A 14,561-nucleotide genomic window follows, 5' to 3' on the forward strand; every position below is an offset into this window, starting at 1 on the left:
TATCAACTGATTTTTCAGCAGAAACTCAGCAGGCCAGAAGGGAGTGGCATGCTATCCTTAAAGTGATGAAAGGAAAAAACCTCCAACCAAGGCTCTCATTCAGATTTGAAGGAGAAATCAAAAGCTTCACAGACAAGCAAGAGCTAAGAGAATTCAGCAACACTAAACCAGCTTTACAACAAATAGTAAAGGAACTTCTCTAGACAGAAATGGCCACAACTGGAAACAAAAATAACACAAATGACAAGACTTACCAGTAAAGGCATACATATAGTAAAGGTAGGGAATTATCCAAACATAAATATGCTACCAAAATCAGAAATCATGAGAAGAGAAGGGTACTAATGCAGGGCACTGCATGTGCACTTGCGATTAAGAGATCAACAACTTAAAACAATCTTGTATATACACAGACTCCTGTATCAAAACTTCAGGGTAACTGCAAACCAAAAATCTACTATAGATACACATACAAATAAGAAAAAGCAACTCAAATACAACACTAAAGCTAGTCATCAAACCACAAGAGAAGAAGGGAAGAAAAAAGAGCAACAAATACAAATCCAAAACAGTTAATAAAATGGCAATAAGAACATACATATCAAAAATTACCTTAAATGTAAATGGACTAAATGCTCCAACCAAAAGGCTGAATGGATACAAAAACAAGATCCATACATATCCTGTCTTCAAGAGACCCATTTCACTTCTAGGGACACATACAAATTGAAAATGAGAGGATGGAAGAAAATATTCCATGCAAATAGGAATCAAAAGAAAGCTAGAGTAGCAATACTCATATCAGAAAAAATAGACCCTAAAATAAAGAATATTTTAATGGACAAGGAAGGTCACTACATGATGATCAAAGGATCAATCCAAGAAGAAGAAATAACAATTTTAAATATATATGCACCCAACATAGAACAAACTCAATATGTAAGGCAACTGCTAACAATCTTAAAAGGAGAAACTGACAATAGCACAATAATAGTGGGGACTTTAACACCCCACTTATAGCAATGGGAAGATCATCCAGACAGAAAGTCAATAAGGAAACACAGGCCCTAAATGAAGCATTAGACCAGATGGACTTAACAGATATTTATAGAACAGTCCATCCAAAATCAGCGAAATACTCATTTTTCTCAAGTGCACATGGAAATTCTCTAGGATTGCTCACATTCTGGACACCAAATCAAGCATCAGTAACTAAGTAAACTGAAATCATATCAAGCATCTTTTCTGATCACAACACTATACGACTGGAAATCAACAACAAGAAAAAAACCTGTAAAAAAACACAAATACATGGAGATTAAACTACATGCTACTAAACAACCAATGGATCACTGAAGAAATCAAAGAGGAAATCAAAAAATACCTAGAAGCAAACAACAACAAAGACACAACAATCCAAAATCTATGCAATGCAGCAAAAGCAGTTCTTCTTCTTTTATTTTGTTTTTTGTTTTTGTTTTTTTAGGGTCACACTTGTGGCATACAGAGGTTCCCAGGGCTAGGGGTCTAATTGGAGCTACAGCTGCCAGCCTATGCCACAGCCTCAGCAATGCCAGATCCAAGCCACATCTGCAACCTACACCACAGCTCATGGCAACACTGGATTCTTAACCCACTGAGCAAGGACAGGGATTGAACTTACAGCCTCATGGTTCCTAGTTGGATTCATTTCTGTGAGCCATGATGGGAACTCCTAAAAGCAGTTCTAAGAGGGAAGTTTTTAGCAATATAAGCCTACCTCAAGATACAAGAAAAAGTTCAAATAAACAACCTAACTTTACATCTAAAACAACTAGAGAGAAGAAGAGACAAGACCTAAAGTTAGCAGAAAGAAAGAAATCATAAAGATAAGAGCAGAAATAAATGAAATAGAAACAAAGAAAACCATAGAATAGATCAATGAAACGAAAAGCTAGTTCTTTGAAAAGATCAACAGAATTGATAAACCCTTAGCCGGACTCATGAAGAAAAAAAGAGAGAGGACTCAAATCAATAAAATTAGAAAAGAAAAAGGAGAAGTTACAACAGACATCACAGAAATACAAAGGATCATAAGAGACTACTATATGCAACTATATGTCAATAAAATGGACTACCTAGAAAAAAATGGACAAATTTTTAGAAAAGTACAATCTTCTAAGACTAAACCAAGATGAAATAGAAAAGATGAATGGACCAATCACAAGTACTGAAATTGAAACTGTGATTAAAAAACTTCCAAAAAACAAAACTCCAGGACAACATGGCTTCACAGGCAAATCCTATCAAACATTTAGTGAAGAGCTAACACCTATTATTCTGAAATATTCCAAAAAATTGCAGAGGAAGTAATTTTCTATGAGGCCCCCATCACCCTGATACCAAAACCACACAAAAAAGAGAAAATTACAGGCCAATATCACTGATGAACATAGATGCAAAAATCCTCAACAAAATACTAGCAAACCACATCCAACAATACATTAAAAGGATTTATCCCAGGGATGCAAGGATTCTTCAATATCCACAAATCAATCAGTGTGATACCCCACATTAACAAACTGAAGAATAAAAACCATAGGATCCTCTCAATACATGTAGAAAAATCTTTTGACAAAAATCCAAGGTCCATTTCTGATAAAACCCTCCAGAAAGTGGGCATAGAGGGAACCTACCTCAACATAATAAAGGCCATATATGACAAATCCACAGTTAACATTGTTCTCAATGGTGAAAAGCTGTAAGAATTCCTGCTGAGATCAGGAATGAGACAAGGATGTCCACTCTTGCCAGTATGATTCAACATAGTTTTGGAAGTCCTAGCCACAACAATCAGAGAAGAAAAAGAAATAAAAGGAATTCAAATTGGAAAGGAAGAAGTAAAACTATCACTGTTTGCAGATGACATGATACTATACCTAGAGAATCCTAAAGATGCTACCAGAAAACTGTTAGAGGTCATCAATGAATTTGGCAAAGTCACAGGATATAAAATTAACACACAGAAATTGACTGCATTCCTCTATGATAACAATGAAAAATGAGAAAGAGAAATTAGGGAAACAATCTCATTTACCATCACATCAAAAAGAATAAAATACTTAGGAATAAACCTACCTAAAGACGCTGATGAATAAAATCAAAGATGACACAAACAGATGGAAAGACATACCATGCTCTTGGATTGGAATAATCAATACTGTCAAATGACTATATTACCCAAGGCAATCTACAGATTCAATGCAATCCCTATCAAATTACCAAGGACATTTTTCACAGAAGTAGAACAATGTATTTTAAAGTTCGTTTGGAAGCACAAGAGACCCAAAATAGCCAAAGCCACCCTGAGAAAGAAAAATGAAGCTGGAGGAATCAGGCCCCATGACTTCAGACTATATAACAAAGTTACAGTCATCAAAACCATATGGTACTGGCATAAAAACAGAAATATAGATTAGTGAAACAGGACAGAGAGCCCACAATTAAACCCACACGCCCACAGTCAACTAATCTATGATAAAGGAGGTAAGAATATACAATGGAGAAAAGACAGTCCCTTCAATAAGTGGTGCTGGGAAAACTGGACAGCTACATGTAAAAGAATGAAATTAGAACACTTCCGAACACCATACACAAAAATAAACTCAAAATGGATTAAAGACCTAAATGTAAGACTGGATACTATAAAACTCTTAGAGGAAAACACAGGCCAAACACTCTCTGATAACATAAACCACAGCAATATCTTCTTGGATCCACCTTTTGAGTAATAACAATAAAAACAAAAATAAACAAATGGGACTTAATTAAACTTAAAAGTTTCTGCACAGCAAAGGAAACCCTAAACAAACAATAAGATAACTCACAGAATGGGAGAAAATATTTGCAAATGAAGCAACTGACAAGGAATTAATCTCCAAAATTGATAAATACCTCCTATAGCTCAATACCAAAAAAACAAACAACCCCATCAGAAAATGGGTAGAAGATCTCGACAGACAATTCTCCAAAGAAGATATACAGATGGCCAAAAAACACATGAAAAGATGTTCAATATCACTCATTATTAGATAAATGCAAATCAAAACTACTATGGGGTACCACTTTACAGTGGCCAGAATGGCTGTCATCAAAGTCTACAAACAATAAATGCTGGAGAGGGTGTGGAGAAAAGGGAACCCTGTTACACTGTTAGTGGGAATGTAAATTGGTGCAAACACTGTGGAAAACAGTATGGAGACTCCTCAGAAAACTAAAAATGGAATTACCATTTGATCCAGCAATCCCACTCCTAGGCATCTATCCAGAGAAAACCATGACTTGAAAAGATACACATACTCCAATGTTCACTGCAGCACTCTATACAATAGCCAAGACATGGAAACAACCTAAATGTCTATCAACAGAGGAGTGGATAAAGAAGAAGTGGCACATATATGCAATGGAATATTACTCAGCCATTATAAGGAAAGAAATAATGGCATTTGAAGCAACATGGATGGATCTAGAAATTACCATGCTAAATCTAGTCAGACAATGAGACACCAATGTCATATGCTATCTCCTACATGTGGAATCTAAAAAAAGGACATAATGAACTTTACAGAACAGATACTGACTCACAGACTTTGAAAAACACAGTTTCCAAGGGAGACTGGTTAGGGGGTGGGGGATGGGCTGGGGGTTTGGGACGGAAATGGTATAAAATTTTATTTGTGATGATTTTTGTACAACTATAAATGTAACGCAATTCACTGAAGTAAAAAATACTTAAGTCATTTTAAAAACTGCCAAAAAAGAATTCCTAAACTCAACAAACAAATAAACAAACAAATTAGGGAAGACTTCCTGGAGGAGAGTCACTCTAGCCAAGTCTAAAAAGTGAATGGTGATTGGCAGGTGAGTAAGACATGGAAGCATGTTATATGTGTGTGGTGGTAAGGGAGGAGAAAGCTGGGAGATGAAGCCAGAACAGCCAGCGAGACTGGAGCATGAGAGATTGTGCATGCTGTTTAAGGGGGTAAACTTCGTTCTGAGAGCTTACAAAATTTCTAAGTAGAGGAAGGACTGTATCAGATCAGTTAAGTGCTGTTAAAATCATTCTGGTGAGAGATAATAGGACTTAACCTAGATCAGTGGCTGGCAGTGAGACTAGAAAGGGTTTTATAATTTGGATAGAATTCAGACTAATGCACAGAATGGGATTAAAAATCAAGGTGAAGTATACTTAGTGAGGTAAGGCAGGCAGAGAAAGACTACTATTATATATTGTCACTTATATGTGGAATCTGAGAAACGATACAAAGAATGCATATACAAAACAGAAACAGATACAGAGACATAGAAAACAAACTTATGGCTATAGAGAGGAACAATAAAAGCTAGCATATATAAAATAAATAAGCAACATGGATTTACTCTATAGCACAGGGAATTATATTCAATATCTTGTAATAATCTATAATGGAAAAGATAACTGAATCACTTTGCTGTATACCTGAAACTAACACCATATTGAAAATCAACTATACTTCAATAAAAGAAAAAGGAAAAAGAGAAAAAAATCAAGGGGAGGTAAAAGACTGAAGTATGAATGGATATCAAGTGCCCTGGGATTTTAAAGAGAAAATTGTAAAGTCTGGAGTATAGTGGCAGGCAGGGTTCCAGGAGGGGTGGGGCCTGTACTGAGGAGGGTGTTCCAAGTGAGGACTACAGGGCAGATGCAGAGAGGGGTGAGATCAACTGCTATAACCATGAGGAGAAAGGGCTGTACTGGCAGAGAGCTTATTTTATCATATGGATGGTAGTGTAGGAGGGCTGGCTTATGGAAGACTTTAAAAGGGGCAAGACTAGATGAAATAAGCAAGAGAAAGACATTGAAAACATTTGCACACAGAAGTGATCTAATAAAAATGATGTAACTTGAGAGAGTTATAGGATGATCAACCTTCGAAGGTGCTTGAAGAGACTTAGGAGATAAAGAGCATCTCTGATTATCCTGAAAATCTGGCTGCAAGATGGGAAGCCTTTCAACTTTTTAAATTGTATGATTATATCTCCACAGAAGATAGCCATGAAATACATCTCCTCCAGCCCAAACAACTGGCTATCACTAGCCAATCTACACTGAAGAGTTGCTAGAAGAGGACAACTGTTTCTGGAAAACTAACCTCCTGTGGTGTAGAGCACTCAATCAACTTCATTGAAGAAACATCCTATACAGTGTCTCAGTGAATTTTCCTGAGACCAGTCTGATGAATGACTGTTTTCAGAGGCCAACAGCATGGTCACTTTTAACTTGAGTGATTACAGCAAGACTCACATCCAAACAAAGGAAGCTAAAGACTACACAAAACAGTGACAATTTCACATAAACCACAGCAATATTTTTTGGATCCATCTCCTAAAGTAAAGGAAACAAAACCAAAAATAAACAAATGGGACCTAATTAAAAACAAAAGCTTTTGCACAGCAAAGGAAACCATCAACAAATGAAAAGACAACCTACCAAACAGGAGAAAATATTTACAAATGATATGACTGATAAGGGATTGATATCCTACACATATAAACAGCTCATATAACTCAACATCGAAAAACGCCCCAAACAACCCAATTAAGAAATGGGCAGAAAGAGGATTGGCTCAGTGAAAATGAACCCTGACTATCCATGAGGATGTAGATTTGATCCCTGACCTCGCTCAGTGGGATGAATATCTAGCACTGCTATGAGCTGTGGTTTAGGTCACAGATGTGGCTCGGATTCTACCTTGCTGTGGCTGTGGTGTAGGCCCGCAGCTGCAATTCTGATTCGACCCCTAGCATGGGAACATCCATATGACAAAAAGAAAAAAAAAAAGGCAGCCGAACTGAATGGTCACTTTCCCAGAGTAAATGCACCTGACCAACCAAGAGGCACATGAAAAGATGTTCAACATTGCTAATCACCAGGTAAATGCAAATCAAAACCACAATGTGCTATTACCTCACACCTGCCATAATAGCCATCATCAAAAAGTATACAAATAATACTGGTACCAAAATAGACATATCAATGGAACAGAATAGAGAACCCAGAAATAAGCCCAGACACCTATGATGATCAGTTAATCTTTGACAAAGGAGGCAAGAACGTAAAATGGGAAAAAGACGTCTTTTCAGCAAGTATTGCTGGGAAACCTGGACAGCTGCATGCAAATCAATGGAACTAGAACACACCCTCACACCCCGCACAAAAATAAACTCAAAGTGGCTAAAAGACTTAAATATAAGACAAGACACCATCAAACCCCTGGAAGAGAACATAGGCAAAACATTTTCTGACATCAACCTTATGAATATTTTCTCAGGTCAGTCTCCCAAAGCAACAGAAATAAAAGCAAAAATAAACCATTGGGACCTAATCAAACTGACAAGCTTTTGCACAACAAAGGAAGCCAAAAAGAAAACAAAAAGACAACTTACAGAATGGGAGAAAATAGTTTCAAGTGATGCAACTGACAAGGGCTTAATCTCTAGAATATACAAACAACATAGACAACTCAACAGCAAAAAAGCCAACAACCCAATTGAAAAATGGGCAAAAGACCTGAATAGACATTTTTTCCAAGGAAGATATAAAGATGGCTAACAAGCACATGGAAAAATGCTCAACATCCCTGATTAGTAGAGAAATGAAAATCAAAATGACCATGAGATACCACCTCACACCATCAGAATGGCCATCATTAATAAATCCACAAATACCAAATGCTGGAGGGGGTGTGGAGAAAAGGGAGCCCTCCTGCACTGTTGGTGGGAATGTAAACTGGTACAGCCACTAAGGAGAACAGTATGGAGGTACGTTAGAAAACTATACATAGAACTCCCATATGACCCAGAAACCCCACTCTTGGGCATATATCTGGACAAAACTTTCCTTGAAAGAGACACATGCAGCTGCATGTTCATTGCAGCACTATTCACAATAGCCAAGACATGGAAACAACCTAAATGTCCATTGACAGAAGATTGGATTAGGAAGACGTGGTATATATGCACAATGGAATACTACTCAGCCATTAAAAAGAATGAAATAATGCCCTTTGCGGCAACATGGATGGAACTAGACTCTCATACTGAGTGAAGTCAGTCAGAAAGAGACAAATACCATATGATATCACTTATATCTGAAATCTAATATATGACACAAATGAACCTTTCCGCAGAAAAGAAAATCATGGACTTGGAGAATAGACTTGTGGATGCTAAGAGGGAGGGGAAGGGAGTGGGATGGATGGGGTTCTTGGGGTTAATATATGAAGACTGTTGCCTTTGGAATGGATTAACAATGAGAAGCTGCTGTGTAGCACTGGGAACCATGTCTAGTCACTTATGATGGAGCATGATAATGTGAGAAAAAAGAATCTATACATGTATATGTAATGGGGTCACCATGCTGTACAGTAGAAAATTGACAGAATACTGTAAAACCAGCTATAATAAAAAAATCATTATATAAAAAATTTTAAAAGTAAAGTAAAAAGTTTACAAATAATAAATGTTGGCAAAGATATGCAGAAAAGGGAAGACTTGTACACTGTTGGTGGGAATGTAAATGAGTACAGCCAAAGTGGAAAACAGTGTGGAGGCTGCTCTAAAAACTAAAAATAGAACTACCATATGACCCAGCAATTCCATTCCTGAGTGTGTATATGTGTGTGTGTGTGTATGTGTGTAAATCCTGGAGTTATTGTGGCACAGCAGAAAGGAATCTGACTAGTAACCGTGATGTCATGGGTTTGATCCCTGGCCTCACTCAGTGGGTTAAGGATCCAGTGTGGCTGTGAGCTGTGGTATAGGTCGCAGATGTGGCTCAGATCTTGCGTTGCTGTGGCTGTGGCATAGGCCGGCAACTGTATCTCCAATTTGATCACTAGCCTGGGAACCTCCATATGCCGTGAGTGCACCCCTAAAAATAATAATAATAAAAAAACTAATTTGAAAAGATACATGCACTCCAATGTTCATAGAAGCACTATTTGCAATTGCCAAGACATTGAAGCTACCTAAGTGTCCACTGACAGAGGAGTGGATAAAGATGTGGTATATATACATTCACATACATACACATACAATGGAATACTACTCAGCCATAAAAAAGAACAAAAATTTTGCCATTTGCAGCAACATCATAGCGTGTGAAATAAGTCAGGCAGAGAAAGATAAATAGTGTATGATATCGCTTATACGTGGAATCTAAAAAATACAACAAACTAGTGAATGTAACAAAAAAGAAGCAGACTCACAAATATAGAGAACAAACTAGTGGTTACCAGTGGGGAGTGATGGAGAGGCAGCAAGGGAATGGGAGGTATAGACTACTGGATGTTAGATAGGCTCAGGGATGTATGGTACAACACAGGGAATCGAGCCAATATTTGTAATAACTGTAAGTGGAAAGTAACATTCAAAAATTGTATAAAGTAGGAGTTCCCATCATGGCACAGTGGAAGCAAATCTGACTGGGAACCATGAGGTTGCAGGTTCAATCCCTGGCCTCGCTCAGTAGGTTAAGGATCCGGCGTTGCTGTGAGCTGTGGTGTAGGTCGAAGACATGGCTTCGACCTGGTGTTGCTGTGGCTCTGGCGTAGGCCGGCAGCTATAGCTCCAATTCAACCCCTAGCCTGGGAACCTCCAAATGCTGCAGGTGTGGCTCTCAAAAGACAAAAAGAAAAAGAAAAATTGTATAAAGTAAAAAATTTTAAAAAAAGGAAAGCCATGAGTAAGAGAAAGACATAAAGTCAAGAGGAGAGTTTAGAAATTGACTAAGTGTACAGATCTGTAAACTGGAGACCTAGGAATGGTAGGCCTATAGTGATACAATTCTTAAATCATGGCTTGGCCTTGAAGCAAGAATAATACATCTGCTGTGGGCTGAATTGTGTCCCTCCCCTCCCAAAAAATTCACAAGTCAATGTTCTAACCCCCAGCACCTCAGAATTCAACCGTATTTGGAGACAGGGTTTTTAAAGAGGTAATAAGTATTAACGGGGGTCATTGTGGTGGGCCCTAATCCAATACAACTAATGTCCTTACAAGAAGATCAGGACACAGATGCATACAGAGGGAAGTCCCAGGTGAAGACACAGAAGAAGATGGACAACTCCAAGCTGAGTAGAGGCCTCAGAATGAAAACAACTCTGTTGACACCTCGAGCTGGTACTTCTAACATCCAGAGTGGTTTAAATTTTTGTGTTTACATCATCCAGTCTGTATTTCTATGACAGAAATAGAAGAACTCAAGGACTTGGACCACAGATAGGAGTGGACTAGGAAGGGGATATATATCGACTTAGAAGCGAGGTAGGGAGAGAGAGGCTGGGAAGGTGCAGGCATACAGATGCAAACCTCTCTGAGCGAGACGTTGCCTCAACCAGACAAAGGGTTTAGTTTCTGCCTTGAGGCATCTGCTGGTTTTCAGGAGGAGCTTGGTTGCATTTTGGATGAGGGTGTGTGCCTTTCATAATTTAATGTTGATGAAAGATATAAGAGATGATGATAGTTCTCCATCCACAAATTATCCCACTTCTGAGCAGCATTCAAAACAAGTGACTACTCCTTTTTTTCTTGTAACTCTCTCCTCTCTTGGATTGGACCTCCTCTCTTGGCTATGTCTGCTGGCTGCTCTTTCATTTCATTGCCGCCTCTTTTTTCCCTATCTAAATTCTGAATGTTGGCGTTCCTCAGGGCTCCACTGTAGATCCTCCATCTTCTCTGCCCATCTGATTTCTCCCAGAGAACCTGGTTTAAACACCATGAATAAACACATGATCCCAAATCTACATTTCTGGCCACTCCCTTGAGCGCCTGACTCAAATGTCCAAATGCATATTTGATGCTTTCCCCAGGAATGTCACATAGATGTCTCTGATTTTGTGAGTACAAAATTACACTTGATTTCCTGGTTCGACCTTGTTCCCTCCCCGATCCTTCCATTCTCAAATTAAATGTTACCACCATCCATTCAGTTGTTAAAGCCAAGTCACTCTAGATCCCTTTCTTTCTCTAACCAGATCACATCAGCAAGTGCAGACCATTCTATGTTTAAAATATATCCCAACCTGTCCATCTCTTCTTATCACCTCTACCAACACTGCAGTCCAAGACATCATCTTCTGTAGCCTGGACTATGGGTGGAGTCTCCTGCTTTGCACATCTACACAGAAGAAGATGGACAACTCCAAGCCGATGGACAACTGCAAGCCAGCCTCCAGCCAGAAGCATGGAGTATCACACTCTCAACCCCATGTAGTCTGCCTCGTCCTACAATTCCAGCTGCATCTGGCTTTACTCTTCTCTGTGCTTACTCCTTTCAGACCTTTTTTTTTTTTTTTTTTTTTTCAGTTTCTGTAATGTGTGCATTTCCTAGATCGTGCTCCTTTGAAATGACTTAGGGGCAAATTGGTGGTGGGAGGCAGGCTGGTGATGTGAAAGGAATGAGGGCATGAGAAGAATGAGGAAGAAAAGAAAGGGAAAACTCAGAGAGTGCATTTTTGGAGATTGGTGTTCCGGACAATGTGTCCAGGACCTCTGAGAAGTATACAGAACACCTCTCAGAGATGTTAACCTGAAGGAGGGTGGCTGGGGCATTTGTTTACCAGCTCTTGTCCCCCCCCCCCCCGGTTGAGGGTTGCCTGGCAGGGGGTGGGAGTGGGGAAGAGCGTCAATACTCCTGCATTTCTGGGCTGTATTTGTGCCACTGTCAGAGAAAGCAGAAAGATGCTCAGAGGCTTGCAGTGGGTGGATATCAGCTGGAGGTGAGTCTGACTGTCCACCACAGCTTTGGCTGAAATTGAGGAGGGCTGAGGGGAGGGAACGTGGGGCACCAGATGTGTCTCCAGCTCCAAGATCTTCTTGCACTGGTGACTTTGCGCATGCTAGTCCTTCCGCTGGCTTTTTCCTCCTCCCTCCTCTGTGAGTAGCTGAATCCCTTCTACAGCCTTGGGTCTCACCTTGCCACCATGTCTTCAGAGATGCCTTCTCCTGTCTCCCAGTCTACATCGTGTCTCCTTAGCGAGTCTTTCTCATAGCACCTGCAGTGTATGTGCCAGGAGTCATGATTCTGTATTTGTGTGTTCTAGGTTGCATCTGTCATTCACACAGGGCTGTCATTCTCTGACATTTTTGTTTATCTCTGTACACCCAGTGCCTAGCAGTCCATCTGCAACACAGTAGGTGTGCAACCGATGAGTAAATGAGGACAGATTATAAACCTAAACATGTAACCGAGAAACCTGTCTCGAGTCTTTTTGGGCGGCAGCAAGAGCAAAGAGCCTGGTTCTCCATCAAGCCTGCATTGCTGGTAGAAGAGCTCAGGTTTCCTGGGCAACAGATGGACAATAGTGGGGGGAAATTTAAGGACAACACAGAAACAGGGAAGGATTCAACAAACATTTGTGGAGCTTCTACTGTAGGTCAAGCTGTGCCTAGGTGAAGGGGGTACAAAACTTGGGAAGGCACAGTATCGGCTCTCACAGCATGGTCATGGGGTGTCACAGGAACGTGTAAGTGGGAAAATGAATGGAAGAGAGCCAAGCACTAGGCGAATGTGAGACTGTACAATGGTGAAAGATGAAACTCCATGGTTCGAAAGAGCCTCCCAGACTATGAATCAAAGGCATTCATAGTCAAGTGGGGCCCGGACCAGGGGCGTGTGAGGATCTGAGGGAGATTCTTGAACTATTTAAACTCAAGGGGTGCTTGAAAATAGTTTTGCTCACAAGTTTCAAGGGCTGCCTAGCGCTATGGAAGATGGTTTCTGATATAGAGTGCAGCTGCGCCATTCCCAAGCCAGGGGGAGAATGCTGGCACCAGACCACTCTCTGGGTAAACGAGTAGCCATGAAGGATTAAATCAGGCATGCTCTCTTTAGTCTAAACCTTCACAATTTAATACTTTTTATTTTGGGTGCCAATAGCCAAAAATGAGTGATAACATTGAATAAAATTTGACATAATTTATCTCTAAACTTTCAACTCAAAAAGTACCTAAAAGGAGTTCCCGCCATGGCTCAGTGGTTAACAACAACAACAAAAAAAGTGCTTTTTAACATGAAAGATATTCTGTGATATCATGTGCTTTAAGTGCAAATCTACTAGTGCAGGAGGTGAGTGGTACAAAGACTCTGAGAAATGAACTCCTTTATCACAGCCCCAGGTTTCTCCTAAAACCACTTCTCCCAAGCCACTTCTCAGTATAGACGCTCCATTCACATCTAAAGTGGTTAGGATTTCAGGAATTTAAAGAGATAACATTCTGAAGGTACTGGCAGGTCACGAAGGGTCATGGAACAAGTCAGAGACTGGGAATTGAGAGACTAGTTTTCTGGTCCATCTCTGTTACCATTCGGCTGGGCAGCAGCGATCTCCAACCCCTTTGGTCTCAGGTTCCCCAGCTGTGAAGTGTGGCCTGTCCTCTCAGCTCTAAATGCACAGGGAAGCGACCAGAGGCAATACATCGTGTTTGAGGCTTAGAGCCAGACCATCCGGATTCAAATCCATGCAAATCAAACCCATTTACCAGCTGTGTGACACTGGGCAAATTACTTGTTGCTACCTATTCTCTCATCTTTAAAATGAAGCAATGTTAGTTTCTGTGTCATAGGATAGTTGTGAAGATTAACCGATTTCCTCTACATGAAAATCACCAAGTAAGCACTATATACGTTCTTGCTAATATTGTTCACTGTTGCCTGAATGAAACAGAAAACCCTGGACACAACCTAAATACCCCTCACTAGTTGACCAGTTATATCGACTATCAAACAAAGAATGAGGTATGACTGTGTGTTCTCACTGAAGATCTCCAAGTAATTGGCTAAGTGAAAAAAGCAAGGGACAAAACAGGGAAGAGTCTGCTGCCATGTGTGTGAGTTCATGTTTAAAGGGCACACATAGACAGAGCCAGGCTAGGGTGTACATAAGAATTTCTAAAAGAACATAGAGAAACTTCTTAGCAGTAGTTCTATCTCTGGAGGAGACTAAGTGGGGACAGGTCAAGAGAGATTTAACTTTCTATGTATACCCTTCTACTTGAATTTGTTCAATGTGGATCAGTGCCTTTTTCAAGAAATAAGCTGGTTAAAAACAAACCAAGGGAGTTCCTGTTGTGGTTCAGCGGTAACAAATCCAACTAGTATCCATGAGGATGCAGGTTCGATCCCTGGCCTCACTCAGGGGTTGAGGATCTGGCATTGCCATGAGCTGTGGTGTTGGTGGCAGACACGGCTCAGATCTGGCATTGCTGTGGCTGTGGCCTCGGCCGACAGCTGCAGCTCTGATTTGACCCCTAGCTTGGGAACCTCCCTATGCCATGGGTGCGGCCCTAACAAGAAAACATAAACAAAACAAAACAAAACAACCCACCAAAATGATAATGCCTGCTTTGTATGTCTCAGAAGACCATTTTGAGGAATAAATGTAAGATAATACATCTAAGTGCACGGTGAAAACCAGAAAATGCTCTGTCACTGTAATGCATTATTAAAATGAGCGTTTGGCCTATAAGATCTAGAAGCCCTA

At 40.0% G+C, this 14,561-nt stretch overlaps 1 long non-coding RNA gene across 1 annotated transcript in view; it reads left to right on the plus strand.

Moving 5' to 3' along the window:
• LOC125126231 (uncharacterized) overlaps positions 1-12,287 on the plus strand; it is a 35,065-nt gene extending 22,778 nt beyond the window's left edge. The window contains exon 3 of the long non-coding RNA XR_007134564.1: positions 11,055-12,287. This is a non-coding gene — a long non-coding RNA (uncharacterized LOC125126231). The remainder of the gene's footprint in view (positions 1-11,054) is intronic.
• The last annotated feature ends 2,274 nt before the right edge of the window (positions 12,288-14,561 follow it).

This window comes from Phacochoerus africanus, chromosome 4 (genome assembly GCF_016906955.1).
Source record: "Phacochoerus africanus isolate WHEZ1 chromosome 4, ROS_Pafr_v1, whole genome shotgun sequence".
NCBI classification, from domain to species: domain Eukaryota; kingdom Metazoa; phylum Chordata; class Mammalia; order Artiodactyla; family Suidae; genus Phacochoerus; species Phacochoerus africanus.